Raw genomic sequence first — 20298 nt, forward strand, 5'->3', positions numbered from 1 at the left:
CAGGGGCAGGTCTCTCCGGAGAGAGGTGTTACAGGAAGGCTGACGTAAGGGAAGGAGGATCCTGCTTTGGAATAACAAAGCAAATGTGGCCTTGAAGAGATATAACACTCAAACTTGACTGATCTATAAAGCTGATCTATAAAGATAAAATGAGTCAGAGTGCTGCCTTAGAAACCAGATTAAAAAGGCAGCCAATTAGTTCTCTCTTTTGTTTAACCTGTTCAAACCACGGAGTGAGTAGTTTGTCTTCCAGGATGCATAACCTCCTACACAATAAGCATTATTTTATAATCCAATCACATGACGAACATAGTGAACTTAAATACATTAGCAAAAGTAGTTTGATCTATTCTCCAAGCAAACTTACCGTTTGTACTGTTTATTAGGGAAAACAATGTGATATTTATATCAAGAAAACCAACAAAAATCTTCTGTCAAAAACAGGCTTACAATTGACTTATTGAGAGTTTGATTGTTATTTATTGTCATGTTTGTGCAGCAAACACTTAACGGCACAAGGGGCTTCAGTTTGAGCATTTAAGTCATGAGTGGATGTATGCTATAAGTTAATATTTGTGGTATGTCTTGCTTGGTACATAAAAGCCTTTTTACAACAGAGTCACTGTATGTTCAACAGACTATTAAAGAGGCTATAGGATGTAAAGCCAGCAGGAGTCTTACAGTAAGGCTCTACCTTACTTCTTTGTTACGCTTAGCACACTTAGCTACTAACAAAGAGCTTTTCTTCCTTTGCTAAAACACCACATTCAGAAGTATAATATAGTCTACCTTTATTAGAAGATACCCTGCATATAGATAGACTAATACTAAGGGTATATCAAATCAAAAGTTACATTATTAATACTCCATTATTTTTCACACATAAATGAACATAGTTCATTGTCCCTTTGTCTCTGTACACACACACACACACACACACACACACACACACACACACGCTGTGTCAGCTACGAGGCACACTCAAGGTCACCCCGAAATCTGATCTGCATCCCCCACACATTCCACAGGCTGTTCCTCAGCGCGCGCAGACACACACAAACAGACACACACACACAGACACACACACACACACATACACATACACATTGTGAATTGCTCCAGCTGGAGATGTTCCGTCACAGCTCATCACGGTCAGTGGCACTGCATCTTAGACATGTCCGCACTGGCTACAGCTTTCCCAAAAGTATCTGAATTAGTGATGACAGATCACGCGTTGTTGTGTCGTCCAGTATTTTCAGGTTTTCCATGGTGACAGAGGAGCATGAAAGTGGTCACTATGATGATACTAATGACACACAGGAACTAAACTGACATTGAAATTCCCATCATATCTTTATCTAATATGTGTTTCCTTTGTTTGCTTATTCTCAGCCCTTAATTCTGTCTGACTGTCCTTAAATAGGCACCTTTTTGTGGGGGCTTTCCCTTGATCTCACTCCTACGGAGTCCTACGGTTGGGTTGTCTGTCAATTGTTGTTCATTTAGACAATAATTATGAGTAAAGGACAAACAAACTTGAGTCATAATGAATTGACTTGTTATTATACATACTAAATACTCTACTGATTTGTTCTGGAATACAACAACCCATATGGACCTTGATGCAAAAACAAAACAACAAAAAGTATTGGGTCAGGCCAAAACCAATGACTTAGCTGTAGTAACTGACATAGTTTATGGATGACATAGCTGTTTTAGCTGAATTAGTTTCACCGAAAAGGCTAGCAGATGGTTATTTATTTGAAATATATTTATTGATTGTTTATAAAGACACAAATCCCCCACTCTCCAACCAACTGAGTAGCTGCATAACGGTCGGCTATAGCATTGGCAAGATAGTAGTAATATTTTATTTTTCTTGCATTTCACCATCATACCAGTACAGGAATGGGGATAAGGACGATTATCTTAAAGCAAGGAACACATACCTGGATGATCAGTGCACGGTGACACGTATGAAACAAATGCAACAGCAAGACAAACAACTTTAAAATATAATAACACTGGTATGTACTTTTAATGTAGGTGTGTGTGTGTGTGTGTATTGCTGTGGACTGTTGAAACATGTATCTGAAATGATGTACCAATTATGTACTGACATTTGATGCCAGAGGTAAAGGCAGAATGTTCTCTATTAATCTCTGAATTTAATTCCTGATAAATATTTATATCGTCTACGGCTACTTTGGATTTCTTTTGTGCACTACAGACAGAAGTGCGTGATGCGACCTTTACTGCTAATGTTGCAATCCAGACAGACAGTGGCAATCAATAAATATACTGTTAGAATATTAGGTTTGGGTTTCCATTCAAGAAATAACTGAAAATCAATGCAAAACAGAATTACTGCCATTACCAGTGAAAAGGGAGGAGAGAAATGTTGCGGGGGGAGTCAACGTCTAGGAAGAAAAGAGAAAAAAAATCTCTGCATAAAGTGTTCCAATTAACACGGTCGTTTCACAAGAGCCAACTTCACAGCACCGCAGCCATTTAATCTGTGAGCTGAGCCCTTCACGCGGACAGTTCATCACAGGCAGAGAGGAGGACATCAGAGAAAAGGGAGATAAGTTACTCCAGGTGGCCAATATAAATCACCTCCTCAAAGGAGACATCTTCCCCAATGTCTCCAGAGTGCACTCTGACCCTGAGGAGGTCACAACCAACCTGCAAAAGGGGCCTACATCCTCCTCCACCCTACCACCGAGCCCTCATCCCTCTTAACCCACTGCAGGCTTCAAAGGACTCTGCCACACGAGACATGTGCACATATTGCACATGCACACACACACATATACACAAGGAGCACATTCCATAATCTCTCCTCCATATCTGCCACGACCACATGGGGTCAACCGTTTCCCCCGAGCAGCTTCCAGCGACCTGGTCTGTGTTTACCGGCCGTGACCAGACTGACGCTCTGGAGGGCCGAAGACCTCACTTTGAGACCCCCAACACCCGCAGCAATAATGCTACCACTAATTTACGGAGGGGAGACGCGTCTGCTGTAGATGCCGCTGCACCCGCCACCCACCCACCCACACACACACACACACACACAGAGAAATGCTAGCTCAACTGGCAGGGATTCACAATGTGTGTGGAGAAAAGAGAACTTTCCACACAGGTGTGAATACAGCAGAGAGCTGCTATATCCACAGCAAAAATACTCAAACAGCCAGCAGACGCAGACGGACTGACTTTTGCTCTGTTCCAGTGAATATCAAGAACAGAGAAAGAGTGACAGCAGATCTTGGATATAAAAAGGGTGAGAAAGCCAGTGATTTCAGAGGAACCATATAAATCCATATTTTGAAGGACATTTTTACAATTACCTTATTTCCATACTTATTTTCATCTTTACCATTTCATGTATAGTTGTACAGTATGTATTTATTATATTCACATATATGTGAATATAATCCATCCATCCATCCCTGATCTGTAACCGCGTATACTTTTCAGGCTCACTGGGGGGGGATGGAGCCGATCCCAGCTGACATGGGGCGAAGGCAGAGTGCACCCCGGATCGTCCACACAGAGACAGACAACCATTCCACTGACATTCACACGTAGGGACACATTTGGAGTCATCCATTAACCCAACCTATATGTTTTCAGACAGTGGGAGGAAGCCAGAGAACTCAACTTATTCCTGCTCTTGTCAAGTTGAAGATATCTTTTCAACAATGTCTATCCCATCAGTTCATATCACACGTCGTCAATCTGCACATGTGGTCTGGACTTACTGGAAAAAGCCTCAAGCCACTGACTAATGCTGGGCTCCATTACAGACATTTTGAGAGCCTACAGCCATAGCGCCACCACAGCATGTCATTTTACCCCACAATATAAAAAGATGTGTTTTCTTCAAGGTTTTTCAAGGTCTGTATCACTTAAAACCAGATATGTATTATTCATGCATGGGTCAAAAGTAGCAATCCTTAATATATAACCTTAAAATGTGTAAGATGACTATATCTATGTTCTATATTTAGAGTTGTATACTTACATTATCCAAAATATTTGGAAATGACTAACTTTAAAAACTCCACAAACTCACAAAAAAGTAGTCCTGAGCATCTTAAATCTCACTAGGCAGATATACTCATGTGGTGCACGTGAAAACCTATAACACATAAATGCACATACAGTATTTTCTCCCATGCCCGACCGCTGGAGCAGCACATCAGTCTGGGGATCAAATTCTGTGTGGGGGAACCGTATCCACATCCTGACAGGAAGCAGCGCACAGAAGGCAGGAGCAGTCTGGTCCTGCAGAAGACCAACTGCTCCTGTTTTCGTACTCCTGGACCACTGCACCCCACCACACTTTGACCTTATTCCACAACACTCTGCTCCACGCAGATGTCTTCCAAAGAGCGATAAGTGAGTCAATGCACTCTTTGTTTTCATCTGTTAAGACATGATTTATCCTAAACTTAGAATAATCATCAACGGTGTTACAAATGGAGGAACCAAAAAGCACCATGTTTGTATTTCAAGACAAAATACAACCATCCTTACAGAACATCCCAATTATACTGTTTTCACCTAGAGTAAAAACAAAGGTTTGTAATTAGTAGAAGTCCATTTCTAACAAACGTTGTGCTTCAAAGTCCTTCACACTGCTGTAACTGAAGGGGAGCTAGAGAAGACTACGGGTGGCTGATAAAGTAAACTGAAAATTCCTCTGGATGTTCCTACAGAGACACACTGACATTGTCAGATAGTTGAAGATCGCTGTGAAAGAAAACAGCGAGTTGACTTTACATGTCCGTGCAGAACAGAGGATTGCTTTCGTGGTATAAAGAGAACATATTGTTGGCCGTCTGTGTATTTCAGTCATGGGATGAGATTGAAAACAGCAGTATTCATAAACAGCTTGTATCAGTCAGAGTTAGTGTCTATCCTAGTGGGTGTCAGGCAACATCTCACCTTCTTAATATAGATTGTAGTCCTATTTGGAGCCAGGTCCTGGACACACTGGGTTGTATTGCCACACAGCGATTTTTGTGGTTTTGTGATTTTTTTTCCAAACATGGGATGAAGTAAAACCAAAAATGTACATGGAAAAAAATAAGCCTAAACCAATATAAAGTAACCATCATGAAGTATGACCAACGTCTTTGTATTTCCACGGCATTGTAACTGGAAGAATGAGGCTAGGACTCATCCAGTCTCTGTGAACCATACCAGCCTATTGCAACAGGTGGCAAATTGACCGTGCTGTTTAGATTTATGGGCAACTTTCCACATGTTTTACTCATTTGGGAGACCTTTACACAATCAGATCATAGAGGAAACCATATGAGCAACTGGTGGCTCAAGTATTGATGAAAGAAAGTCGACCAAAGAGTATAATTGTGGAACACTGCACAAAGAGCATAAGTATAGAATCCTTACAAGAAGGCTCACCGCGTCTTTAGTCTGCACTAACAGTAACAACCAGAAACAATGTCTGTTGGAATAATAATAATCAATGCTGCCTTTCACGCATTATTCTGTTTGACTTCATCTTCCCACATCCTTTCTCTCTGTGTGGTTACTGACGCTCAAAGCCGCTGGACTAATATTGGATGCGAAGTTAAACACTTCGCTTCGTCTGCACAGATAAGAATGAAGGAAATTCTCTGAAGAAATATTCATCAGCAGCTCAGGTATTTTGTGACCAACTGCGAAAGTTACAGATAGCTCTGATACTCAGTCAGCCTGGGATTTTACAGCTGGTCTTGATTTTTGACACTTTCAGTGAAGCATCTCTTTCAGGGTGTAACAACATCCCTTTGTGTTCTAATGTGAAGTTACAATAGAGTTATACACTAACTATATGAGTTATAATAAATGAGTACTAGAAACATGTACATATACACACTGCGTAGCGTTACACACTGTAAGTACATTGTAACTAAATACCATGAGGTGGTCACAGCACCAACAGGAGCGCATCAATAGGTTGTTAAATTAAAGAACCAACACATCATTTATCAGTTAAGGGAAACCCAGTTGCAGCAAAGAGTCATATGGTGACATTTTCCAGAACATCACTTAATGACAATATTTATAAACACTGTCGGCACAGCAATTTGTGATTTTTTTCATGATCTATGAATCTGTGAATTTATTTTCTATCAATCAAATTAATTTTTCGGTGTAAAAAATGAAATGCAAAAATATATGGAAAAATAATTTTAAATTCCTGAAACCAAGATGATGTCTCAAATGGCTTGTTTTGTCCAACCAACAGTACAACCTGTAATATATATTCATCATACAATCATATCAGGAAAATAAATGACCATTATGAAAACATTTGCATACCAATTTTCTGTAGGGCTACTAATGGATTGTTTGACTCAACTCTAATAAAAAGCCACAAATGGGAAACTTAAAGATAAAAGCATAAAAGCGAAATATTCATATTTGCGACGGGTCAACATGAAGAAACTATAAAATTACTTCTTCAATATGCGTACAAATCCCAAACCATACTAATACTAACTCTTATACTGACCAACGTGTCATCCTTTCGACCCTCCTGTCTGTCACAACCTTACGGGGCACCATGACACTGTTGCCATTCATCGTAAAAAGACAACTGGCTGTCCATCTTCAAACAATTCAAAACATGACCAGGATGGTGGGGGTGGGTGGTGGTGGCGGTGATGGGGGTGGGTGGGGGGGGAGCAGACAGGGCAGATAAATGCACACCCGTTCTCATGGTAGCCTCTGTTGAGATCATAATAAATTTGGCTCATCATAAATTCCGCAGGGCAAAAAATAGACGGATAATCTTACAGCTACAAACGATCAACCTGTAACCTGACAACTCTCACAATAAAATGTGTGCTTCTGACTTCAGTCAAATAAAGTGTATTCAACCCCCCAAAGCACAAATACCTAAGAAGTAAATATTCACAAATTGTATCTTTCAATGTGCTTCTTTATATTACAGTTTGTCATGTGACTTAAAACATAAAGGCAGCATCAAGACACACAGTAAGAGCTGGTTTCCAGCAGAGTACTTACCATCGGACCCACAGCCTAGTGATGCCAGTCCAGTCACCAGGAGAACAGCCTGCCAGGCCCACTCCTGAGGCAGCCACACCACCACCATCACTCCGGTTGCCCACCTCCTTCAAATCCTGGAGGCGCAGCCACAACGAACACGCCCGTGCAAAGAGGCGGCGGTGTGAGACTGTGTTTTTATATCCTTCCCGTGAAAAAAGCGCCAGTCCGCTTGCTGTACAAGTGTCTCTCTGTGTGCGACTTCCACTCTGCCTCTCAGGAACTTCCCACAGCACACTGCAGCCTCCAGCTCTACTCCACACTGACAGCCTGGGAGAGACAGACACAGAGAAAGAAGAGGGGGAGAAAAGAGGGGGTAGGAGGGTGTTACTTAGTTGCTCTCTCCCTGTGCCATTTGTCCGGCCCTCTCTATGACCGGTTCGCTATAGGGAACAGCTGAGTATATGCGAGTCCACGTATAGCCTCTCTCTCTTTCACACAGAGAAATACACGTTCAAGATTATCATATCACTCGTACACAGAAAGTAGAGCACAAAAGAAGGGGGCAACAATGAGGTGTGAAAGCACTATGAGCTACGGCCACAGGCATACAAACACACAGCAGGCCAACAGGGAAACAGAAACTACAGTTAGAGCTAAGAAGTGTAAACGTACAGAGGACATGAACATATACTTTGGTAAAACCATCTGGTATCAAATCCTGCAAGTCAGAGCTAAGAGGTGTTTGAAGCACTCGAGCGAGAACAACACGTATGTATTTGTGATTGTTGTGAATGGGTCAACGCAGGTTATCCATGCTGGCTCAGCAACACCGTGTCCTAACCTGAGTTGTGTGTGTTTTCTAAACTGCAAAGCTTTGGTGTGAAAGGCTGAGTTATGTTTCTTTCAACTGCAAAAGAAAATATTTAGAGAATAAGTTGTTGCATTACATTTACAATTCTTTTCAGGTTACTGTTCTGTCAGATAGACACCAGTCAGCACATTAATTGTTTCTTCTTTGCATAAGGAAGTTTCATTTTCCACAATACAACTGTAAAAGTTCAACAATGCAACTGCGCATTCAAAAGGAAGTCTGCACGCTTAAATTCACCAAAAGAATGAAAGTAAGGCCCCCCCTCCTTCAAAAAGTACTCAAGCACTTCAAAGATAAAAGACCTTGAATTGCACGTTTCATCTGTCTGGAAAAAACTAAACAAAAAAAACAAAGAGGATTCAAGCCACAAGGATGAAAAAAAAAATAATAATAATAATCGGCTCAAAAAACCCCATCTCCATGTAATGTGTCTGGACCTACAGCTGTAAGCACAGGTGCTGTGTGAATGGTAAAAGACCGGGGCACTAATCTGTAACCAAGAGTCTGGTATTTAAGTTCAGACGTAGGCTACGTCGCCTTCAGTTTCTCATGTGAGTCTGTGTGTGAAAAGGGTGAAAACACAAACACTTGTAGAGGGATCAGCCCATCACACATGAGGTGATTAGAGGTGATTAGAGCTCACACCTCCAGGCACCGACACAATTTTGCAATTTCACACTAATCCAACCCACACAAACATGCAATAGCACATAAATAAAACCCACACAATAACAATAGGGACACATTCCAGTGGTGACGATTTATGTGGGTTACAGTTTAAGAGGATTAAGCAAGCTATTAGACAGATTAAATCAAGGTTAACTACAGCACCTACACAAATTATAAACATTGCCTCAGGCACACATGTAAGATCCTTGTGAGTGAGAGAGCTGAAGACAGAGACGTTTATTTAAAATGGCAAGCAAAAAAAGCAACTATAAAAAAAAAAAGTCCAGGTGGTGTTAAAGCAGTGATGGAGGAGGGAGAAACAACAACAGCAACAACAACAACAACAACAACAAATGGGCTTCTCTGGTCTACACCTGTTCTCTCTTAAAGTCTGACTGGGTGGGAACAGCGGCTCCCAGAAGCCACCTCTTCCCTTCAGTGCTCCTATGGCTCTCTAGCTGTCACTCCTGATTTGTGCAGGCCTGTGCATTACATGTGATAAGTCAGCCTATTCTGGAGCACGAGTGCATGGGGAGCAATGTGAATGGGTCAGTGCACCTCACACACCCTTCTGCGCTCCATCAAACGCCCAGCGTGGAGCCTCCCTGTATTCTCAGACGGCCTACTGAGCCCACAGGGATGGGAGGGGGGTCCAGGGGAGTGAGCAGCTCTGTAGGTGGGGGTCACTTCACCACATACAAAGGGGGTTGAACGTGGGGCTGACTGGTTGGAAAACTTGCTTTTACTGAAATTAACTCTTCACTTTGCTCGTTCTTCGCCTCCCTCTCTTAGTTAGAAGCTTAACTGCAGAGCCCGTCTGTCATCACACACATAGTTATGGGATGATTAATACTGCCAGTGAAATCAGTCTGTCAGCGCCTTGATCATTCTGCAAAACCACAATGTTTGTTGCAACTGGAATGAAAAATAGTTACATTAGACATGCAAGCGCCAGAAAAGGATTCAAAAACTGCCTTAAAGGGTCCCTCCACCGGTTCCCCACACCGAGGTTCAGTTTACTCATCAGGGAGTGTACTACTTAACGTGAAAATAGAGGTTTTGTTTATGCTGGCATGAATAGTTCAGTTAACTTGGTTTTTACAGAAAGCTTGTATTACAAACTAGGGTGGGCAATTTAAAGTGATTGAGTTGTATTATGGGTAATGTGGGTAATCCTCTACTGCTTTGATTTTGATGACAATTCTTCTTCTTTTGCCCTCTTGCAAGCCACCCAATTTTATGAAAAGTGCAGTGCTAAATTGTTTGTCTTCAATGATTACAGACATGCAGAGTGAAGGATAGCCTGTAAGTCCACTACAGATCTGCAAGGCAACATGTTTCGGCAAAAAAAAGAAAAGAAAAACAGTGCCCGGCTGTGAAGCAATTCTGGTGTAGCGATCACAATCAGAATTGCAGGTCCAAAAAACCTTTCTTATCCACAATAATTACCATATACACTGCTGTATCACAATTATTATAGTGTTCCTATAGGGTCAAACATGCTTTACTGAAGGCCACTGGGTTCAATAAAACATGTGAAAGTCTCAAAGAGCTGTATTTGTAAAATGTTCTTAAGTGTGAAATGTTAGCAGGAAGTCACCAAGCTGGCTCAACCACAGAATGACTCGAGTGAGCGGGATCGTTGGGCTAAACACATGGAGAACCTGACAACGTTGTTCTGTGTATGTGCCCAGAGGGCCATCATGGAAAATGGCTTCCAGTTCTCATATAAGATCTGTGGTTTCACCTCGAACTTTCTTCAACAGACCGAAACGTTCCACCTCGGGACTCCTGACGCCACACCTGCTCTGTTCGAGGATTATTAACACCATAGAACCTCTGCTTACTGCTCTTTTTGTTCACAATAGCATAGTAAACTCAAAAGTTATTCCATCAAAGCCCCAAGAGATTACAATACTTGTTCTAATATCGGAATACAAATAAAAGCGTCCTCAAGGAGCTGTGCCCATGCCACACAGAGACCGTCTGCACTGCAAACCGTGAGAACATATTACCTCATTGAACACAATTTGTACAGTAAATATTTTGCCACATAACCAGTCAGAAGTTATTGCGCATAATATACTTCAGTAAATCAATTACCTCTTCACTTGTCATGGTGGCACATGTTTTTATTCATGCTGCTCCACTTCTGGCTTTAACCTCTTACAGTGGGCATTAAGTTTGGATTTGGGAGTGAGGCTGGGGAGTAGTTGAGCTCTGCGATTATTTCCAATTTGTTTTGCAGACTCTGTATCCCCCACATTCTGCCCTCCAGCAGTCAAAGATCAATTAATGCAGTTTGGTTGTTTGTAATAATCTGTCTCCATTTCATAAGGCAAACATTTTCTTATGAAATAGAGCCCGTTACAATAATACCGGCTACAGTGCGCCATGAAAAAGGAGTTACGTTTTTTATTTCAGAAAAAGGACTTTAAAGGAGCAAACGCACCTTTCATCATACAGCGAGAGGAGCGGGATGGATGACTGTGAAAAATCACCGCTAACCTGTGAAACAAAAAGCCACGGCAGAACACAGATGATGAAATTACTTTGGGATGGAATGCGTATCATGAGCGGCGTTCCAGCCGGGGGCCAAACTGACCCCCAGCTCTGTGAAATTAAGAGGATTTTCGGCAGCTCAGTGTTAAACCTGCTGTCACAGAATCCTGGAAAGCAGTTTATTTCCGTGGCAACACAGCTGTCTGGCCCAGATGGTCCAATCAGGTTGCAAGGGTCAAGAAAGCGTGACACCATCTTCATCATCCAGTGAGACAAAGATGTGCTTCCTCTCCTTATTGAGGTTTTAGAAACAATACTACATAAACAATAAAAACACGATAGTTCCACGATATGTCTATTTCCAGTCTTGACTCTTTAGATTGTTTGTTTTTGTCCAAGAAGCAGTTAAAAACACAAAGATATTCAATTTACTCTGATATAAAACATCGGAAAAGAGCAAAACCTCACGTGAGAAGGTGGAGCCAGCATCTGTACTTACTTACTGAAAGAGGATGTATCCATATAAATGATTGACACCCAGACTTCAGGCATCCATCTCTATACAATCGTTATCTATATCTGCTACTATATTGTGAGATCCCTGCAGATCCAAAGCAGAGTCTAAGTCCTCTAGGAAAAGAAAGACCCTAATGAATATTCCCGACTCACACACAATAGTGAGGCCATATCACTGAGATTGACGCTTTGAAGTACCCAGAGAATGCTGAGCGGGAAGAAAAACGTCATTTATAAAGAGTGAAAAGGCTGTCACAGCAAGATTGGCCCTCCTTCCCCTTCCTCCGTCTGTCTGTCACGCTGTCTCATTCTCTCGCTCCGTCTGTCTCACTGTCTCTTTTCTTTCACGACGTCGTGAGATATAGAAGAAAGAAAACAAAGCGTCAACAAGATCTCTTTGAATTGTTTCTTTCTGCCAATATTTATGTTGTCCAACTTCTGTCATGGTTAATTGATTGCATGTCACTCAAAAATTAATCTTCGACAGAAGATGAAGTGCTCCCATAAGAATATACCATGTTTACCCGTTTAATTCAGGATCTGACCTGCCTGACAGAAGAGAGCAACGGTTGTACAACTCATGAGTGCGTTCCAGACAACAAGGAGAGAACGTGATGTATCCACATACTTGAATTTACAGCTTTCAGGCACGCATAAAGATGCACAGTGTGCAGGTAATAATTAAGTTTTGCAACCGCACAGTTTCTATAAGGCGATTGTCTGTTTCACGCAGTAAATGTCAAAACTTTTGTGATACCCATAAACCTTTCACTGAACACCGCTTCTAGTGTCAAGAAAAAACTAAACCAATAGACGCCACGCAAAGCAGCAATTTGTCACTTTGTATTTTACATAGAGCCCATGTATTCCCACACCCACAGGCACACGCAATATGAATAAAATCTCCAATATATATATATATATATATATATATATATATATATATATATATCGGGCACATTGATTTATATGAATGCACACAATCTGAGATATCAATAAGGTATAGATATTAACAAACCTTTCCCAGTAGACATATCTATATCCTGGTTCCCAGTCCAACAGCGGATCCAATGCAAACAAAGCCTACCATGACCCACCGGAAACCTTCTCCTTTTCCCCATCACTACACATCCAGGACCTGGACCTGATGTGATGGGTCCAGGAATTGGTATGGTTATTCAGATGAACAAGGAATTGGCTATCTATTGTCCAACTGTGCATTTTTGAAGGAATACAATTTGAAGCTTGAACCTACCTCGAGGGGAATGGTTAATAATGGTTAAACGGTAATACTGTAATCGTGTCAAAAAAAGCTTTGGTGAGTCTCCAGCTGATAATTATAACCGTTCTCGGGGTATTTTCCTAAATAGGCTTTGTTTCCTTTTACATCAATGTATTAAACTTATTTCCCTGTTTTGGAACAGGATAACAGACTAATTGCCTTGCAGATGCCTGTGACAACATGATGTTACATTTTAGACGATGTAATAATGCAACAGTTGTGTGCACTGTTTTGACAGACAGCTACGGTCTGCTTGTCATTTTTTTTCTTTTTTCGTATGTTATGAAATACATTTTCTTCTTAAGTTTGTTGAAATAAGCCTGAAGGGAGTCTTGTATTAAACAACTACAGCTGTGGGACATCATAGAAAAAGTGTAAACGGCAAAGAACCTGAGAAGATTTCCTCATAAACTCTTTTTACCCGCTGATGTAGCTTCTTCATGAAAACGTCATCAACTCACTCGGAGGGACAAAGATGTTGTAATCTCAATATCTTATATAGGACTAAACACTGAATCCAACTGAAAGGCTGCAATTACAACAACACACAAGGCTCTTTCTGTGGACCCACTGGTGACTGCACCTGAAACACACCTGTGGCTCGGGTTTCCCTCTCGGGCACCGATGGTTAAAAATCGGCCACACAACCCGACAGATGGATTCCATGTGAAGAAGTGTTCGTTTGGCTCTCAAGGTGCCGTTAAGAAAGTGCCCTGGGATTTTCCACGGCTGAGGCAACAACACGCTCCGGCCAAGATCAGCCTAATACCCCCCCCCCCCCTCCCCTCTCTCTCTCTCTCTCTCTGTCAGTCTCTCAACCACCGAAGGTCACCGGGCCTTGCTGGATCTCTAGTGAGTAAACCTCCTTGTTCTTGTCAGCATGGCATGGCTGTCAGTGGGCTGTACTTAAGTTAATTCACTCACAGCTCTGTTCCTTTTCATTTTCCGGCCTTACTCTGAAATCTTACATAATAGTTTGTACTCAGATTGAAAAAATACACCAAACCAAAGGCAACATTTTGTTGAAATAAAACGGTGCTAGCTGTGTGTAAACTGCTGCGATACACATTTTGGGGAGGTGATAAAAGCATGTAATCCATGTTTTATAGATCTGACATAGGCTACATGAATGTATTTACACCTAAAGTATGTTTCAGTTCAGCAGCTTTTCCAGTTGTATGCTTTTGGCATTAATTCACATTTAGAGACGGAACAATCAATTCAGACAAAGTGACCAAACAGTCAACAATACATTTAAAGAATCAGAATTGTCTACTTCTCAGTAATGAAAAAGAGGTACAGATGCTTACAATTCAAAGTGAAACATTTGAGAATCTCTTAACATGGATTTTGTGCAGCAGGAATTGGCAAACTGAGGCTCCTCTTGCCAAGTCAACCAGGAGCATTTAATGAAGGGATTGTTGCCGAGTGTTCGCTGGGCTGCGTTGGGCCGACACCGCAAACCAAAGGGTCTAATTAAGGGGTTCCTCTGACGGTCCGACAAAGCAGACAGCAGGGGTCAAGACGCTGGCCCACAAACTGGCTGTGACCCTCACACCTGCCTGGTTGCATTATACTGCACCATGTCAGCGCACAGTGGACACGCTCACACTGACACGTCATTAGTGAACTTGTACTTACCACACACACACCGACACAAAGGCGAGCAAAGAGACGGTAAAGGGCAAGTGGTCCAATAAGCAAGTGATCATGCAGAAGTGTCATTGCAGAGCATATATATATATATATCTTATATCTCTATGAACACAAACATAAATAATGTAGACTACCTTTTCAGGGGAAAAGTAGCATGTATTTCTGAGCATATTGATGGAGAGAGGTGTTATAACTTCTGGTGTTACATCGGGAACTTTGACATTAGCGCACAACAAGTTAAGCCTGGCAGGCTGCTAAGGGGCCCCATATAAGGCGGTGTCAAAAGTTCATGCCCTCCTTCCACCGTTCACACTGCAAAAACAAGAAGATCGCCCAGTGTGAGCTTTTGCCCCAGCACTAACAAGACCGATTGCTACAGAGGGGCTCCACCTGTCTCTTGCTCCAATTAGTCCTGCAAGCCACTAAATAACCAGCGGGAAGGGAAGTGACATGACAGCAATAGGGTCAAAGAAATGTAAAAGTGCAAGAAAAGCATGGAATGGAGGCGAAGCAGAGATAATAGTTTAATTTTTAAAAGTTTCAGTTTAAAAGACAACATTTTTGTGAAAAGAGGAGGAAGCATTACATTTAGGGGGAAGTTAAGATGCCCCAGTTTAGTCACCCATAGCACTTCCGTCCTCTGAGGTTCACAGGATACTGTAATTATGGGAAACTGGTCGTGTACTCACCATATCACATGCTCTTTAACAAGCACTAATAGCGTGTGTGTGTGTGTGTGTGTGTGTGTGCACTCAACACGTGTAGGAATGTCGTACCAAAGCTGCAGGAAATGTTTAATGACGAGAGCAGCTTGGACGACATGGTTTGTGTCAAATCTGTCAAAAGCAATATAAACCAAAACGTGTGAACCAGAGTTGACGGGGACAGACTGAGTAATGAAGGAGGGTGGTCACTAAATTATCAGCTTTTTTTAATTCTCGTTTTTGTAACAAAAGCTATGAAAATATATTTAAATAAAAGTCAAGTCCATTAGTTGGTGGGTAGACCATTTAACAATATAATTTAACCAATTTTAATTTCAAAGGGTTAAAAATGTGTCAAAAAAGAGGGCTGCAAGAGGCCAGTGTTTATCTATACAATAACAATAAACAAGGTCATCCTGTCTTGTGGTTTGAACAGCCCAAAATGTTTCTGGTCAAATATTTAAAAAATGCAACAACAAAATGTGTTTTTCACATTATTGATCATTTTCATCTGACTTGCTTCTGTTTTTACAGAACAAATATTTATGCACCCAAATAAATGAGCTTTCAGCCTCGGGCCATCATCAGAGCAAGACAACAAAAGACGCAGTGATCCCTTCACAGGGGGAAACAGTGTTCAATAGTGCAACTGGCCAATCACAGCATCAGCAATCTGATTAATGTTAATGTTTAACGAGCACAATCTCAATGTGATCTTGCTGATTAGTTGTGTTGGACAAGTCCAGCATTCATGCCCCTTGGTTAGAATGGTTTGGGAGTAAATACTGTCATCTAATGGTGTTTCAATGGCACTAAGTCTTTTATTTTAGAACAAAGAAACATTCAGGTCAATTGACAGGATTGGAAATAAAAAGCCTGTATGTTATTCCTCGGGGCCTTTTGCCCACTGGATTGTTTTTTTTAACATGCCCGGTCTTTGGCTGTAGTAAAGCATGAAATAATGGATACAACCCAACACTTGCACCACCTATTGGACTACATTTATGCCCCTCTCTACGGACTAGTTCACACAGACAGGTGGGGTTTGAATGGCACATTAACTGCCCGTAGATGCCCCAGAAAGCCTGTGTTCATTAAAACAGAGGCTCCTAGTCGTTATGATTAATGGTGTTTGGATAAATTTAGTTTTACTGCTTTATAATTCAGAGGCAATTAATAGATTGGGCCGGTCCAATGCCTCTGGTCAAACTACCAGCTTCATGTTGTTGGTGGTGTGATTAAGAGGGAGTGCAGGCCGAGAGCAGGAGGAGGGAGCCATAGTTTCCATGCGCACCCAAACCCCTCCCTTGGCTGTAGTGCTGAAAGCTCTTTTGTGCATGTGTGAGTGGTATAAAGGCTACAGTGATACAGCTTCACTCCTTCAAGTTAGACAACATGCTGCCAACTGACTGTTAACTGGATCAAACAGAGGTGATCACATAAGCCCCATTTCAGCCTCCATGCTTTGGCTTTCAGGTAACTTCAGGATTGGTTTGAAGGTTTTACTCATTACTTATTTTAAAGCGCTACATGGTCTAGCCCCACCATACAGTATATCATTTAATATAGTATATAGGACTTTTTAACCCGTTTTGAAAGGTGCCATGTAAAAAATAATAATTGGAGGGTATATGTAGTCACTCAGTCAGCAAATAAAGACATTGGAAAAAAGAGAGATATGGAAAGATAACATTACCATGAATTGCCCCTAATTGGCACATAATTGCCACTCATTAAATTCAGTAAATGCCTGACTGGATAAATGAAGTGTTACCTTTTCTGACAAGGACACACGGTAGTCGTAATGTCTCACAGCTGTCGATACTTACGGTCCTATTTCCATGTTGGAGCAAATCAAACACTGACCTTTTGCAGAAGTGAATTGCCTTTCATCTGTGACTGCTAATGTCTCACTGAGCTGGAAGCACACCAGAGGAATACAAATCGGATATCACACTGCATGTTTGAACATACAAGCATGTGTCAGGTAAGGACATCGTGCAGCTCACTTCACTGTGTGCTACATTCATGGTTCTAGAGGTTTCTTTTTTTATCACAGTGCAACGTATCTGCACTGAGCCCCATCATTCTTATCCGTCAGACAAAACCGCATGTATGATGTACTGGATGCTTCAATTTGAGTTGGTTAAATCCCCACACGACCCTGAAACTGCCAAGTCACATCAGCATGTTGTAATTAAATCATTTAATTCCATTGGATTCCACTCGGATGTGGTCACATTTACAGTCATTATTGATGAATCTGTTGACTATTCTCTAAAATAATCAATTGATAAAAAAATATTCCAAGGTAACGTCTACCTTGTTTTGAAAAGAAAACCCAAATCAATTCAGTTTATAATGATGAGGAAAGCAATATACTTCTTCACATAAATTGCAACCAGAGATATGTTCTGCCCACCAGCCATGATGGTGTGGTCAAAGAGACTTATTCCTTTCAACCCGTAGTGGACAGTGCAGCCACGCTCCACAACAGAAATGGAAAAAGAACGAGTTAACTGATGTCAAATTCACCGAATTACACCAGAAGCGATGACAGAAATGAGGCAGAAGTTAAACATAAAATCTAATCATTACCGTTAGCGTCCGAGGACACAGACACCCTGCTGACTGGAGCAAACTCTTCTTCACCATCACACTTCATCACTTGTTCCACCAACTACATCCGCATCGTCTTCTTCATCATAAAAGCCATTATTGCTAAGCAGTTCTGTCTCCTTCAATTGATAAATACAGATTGTTTAGGTCTAAATAGATATCTATATGTTGTTCCTGTCATCAACAATACACACACACACACATCCGTCACAGCACTATAAGCCTGTACTCTTTCACGATTTCTCCCAACTCAGGGTGGGTTGTGTCCAGGAGGGATGGATATGCAGATGCTAACAAAGATATCCACAATCAGCTGTTACTCCACTCATCATAGAGAGAAACACTTGCCGATGATCACTATAAACAGATATTTCCGTTGTCCATCCTGTAGTCAATAAGCTTAGATATAGTCAAGAGCAGATGTGAATGTTGGGACTGAAATTAATGAAAGAATAACATGAACCTTGGACACTGGCGTAATTATATACCAGGAACGTGAATTCAGGTTTTATTTTTGATGCATCAATTACCGTTTTTTGGGCTTTGCCGCACCACGACATACACTACAGCTTGTTTCTTGAAGTTGAGATGTGTCATAGTTATACAAAGTTTGAACAGTAAACACAAGCCTTTCTATTTAACAGCAGTACCATAACAGTTTACATGTCAGTGGTCTGGAGTTCAGTATGAAAGCAAGTGAAGGTCGAGTTTGAAGTGTAACTGGAGTGCAAAATTAAATCTCCATCCCATGCACAGTCTAACAAATAAGATTATAAGATTATTCATTGACAATTCAATAAAAGCAAACAACAAATTATATTTGTTATCCTTTTAACAGTAATCTTTTTGCTTTGCCTCACTTCCCCATTCTCCTCAGGGAAAGCCTGAGTGGGCGTTACACCGTTTGCTCCCCTGCTGATGGGAAACCCGGAGGCCGTGCAGTCTCGGTGGGGAAACGCTCTCTGGTTGGCTTTCTGACCCGGAGCTTGTCAATCAGGCATCTTTTCCCTTAATTGGGAGAAACAGCTAGTGAGCAGAAACTTGTCATTCAGTGGAAAAGCGAGTTTATCTTCCTCTCCTTGTCTGTCTGTATTCCCTCTCGTCTATCTAGCCCCGCACAATACTGCAAAAAAATGTACACCTGTTTTTTGGTTTGAAACTAAATTGCCTATGTAGCCATGAAACAAATTAATGCAAAATTCCCCTGTTCCCAAAGTTGTTCCTATGTTGTATTACATATCTAAAATGTACAAAGAAAGACTCTAAAACGCACTTTACAATCCTGATCCACAGATGAAATTACATTTGTAGCAGAATATTTATTATTTTAGGCAACAGATTTATATTTGAGGGAAAATAATGTGAAAATAAAAAAAACAGATGTTCGTGATAGACTGTCTGTGAGGGAGTAGAGTGCCTCATAAGATACATAATAAATCTTCATAGTTAACATCTGTGTAAAAGTATGGAGCACTTTCATTGTTATTCATGCTCAGTTGTGATATGGAAATTAGCAAAAGAATTGTTCCTCTTAACTCTCAGACAAGTGTTGACATCATACAGCGGCTCTTGTTAAGCATATTTTGTTTTTCTCTAGTCAATTTATTTAGATGCAAACTACCGTACACATATTGACTAAGCCTATTAAATTTCATCCAGACTTTAATTACTGCGCGTGTGACCATCTTACCTCCCTAAGCACATATCACACACTAAGGGAGGGGACAAAGCCATAAACGTGTTAACATAATTAAAAGGAGCCAAGTGTGATCCAACCATAAACAAAAGGGCCTCTCGTTCAAAATGTATAACAGATTGGGAGATTGGAGCCTGTAATTATTCCCAATTGTTTTGTGACAACAAACACTGACAAAATCAAAAAGCAGATTTACTGGACTATCGGCATAACTTTGCTGAGTAAAACCTAGAACAGCTATTTGTACTTACTTTTACTTACTAGACCATGTTGTAGATGTAAGGGGCCTCCTGGTTTTACTCTGGGATGTTATCAGGGCCTCTGACCTCTAAATTTATTATTTTAAATTTGTCATCTAAAAGTCAAACTGTTTAGCCAATTTATATGTAGAAACTAAATCGGATAAAGTCTCTTAGGGCTTTCCCAACAAGCCTAGGGACCCATGTTTAATAGCAAAAAAGACCAATATTAGACAAGGAATTGTGTGTGTGTGTGTGCGCGCGTGTGTGCGCGTAATATAATTGTGTTGTGAGAGTTTATTGTAAGTATTACAGCTCTTATTCTATCAGTAATAGCTTATTCAGAGGCAACCAGACATTACATTAGGCATTCTAGCCCATGTAAATCTCTCTCCCCGGAGATCCGAGCGCATTAGATACGAAGCTATCAGTAGCCTTTCCCCCTGACGTTGTTGTTTGCTCTCATCCAATGATAGCACAATGAAAACACAGGAAGCCGCTCAGAGAGCAATGAG

Source organism: Cyclopterus lumpus, chromosome 12 (assembly GCF_009769545.1).
Source record: "Cyclopterus lumpus isolate fCycLum1 chromosome 12, fCycLum1.pri, whole genome shotgun sequence".
In the NCBI taxonomy this organism is placed as follows: domain Eukaryota; kingdom Metazoa; phylum Chordata; class Actinopteri; order Perciformes; family Cyclopteridae; genus Cyclopterus; species Cyclopterus lumpus.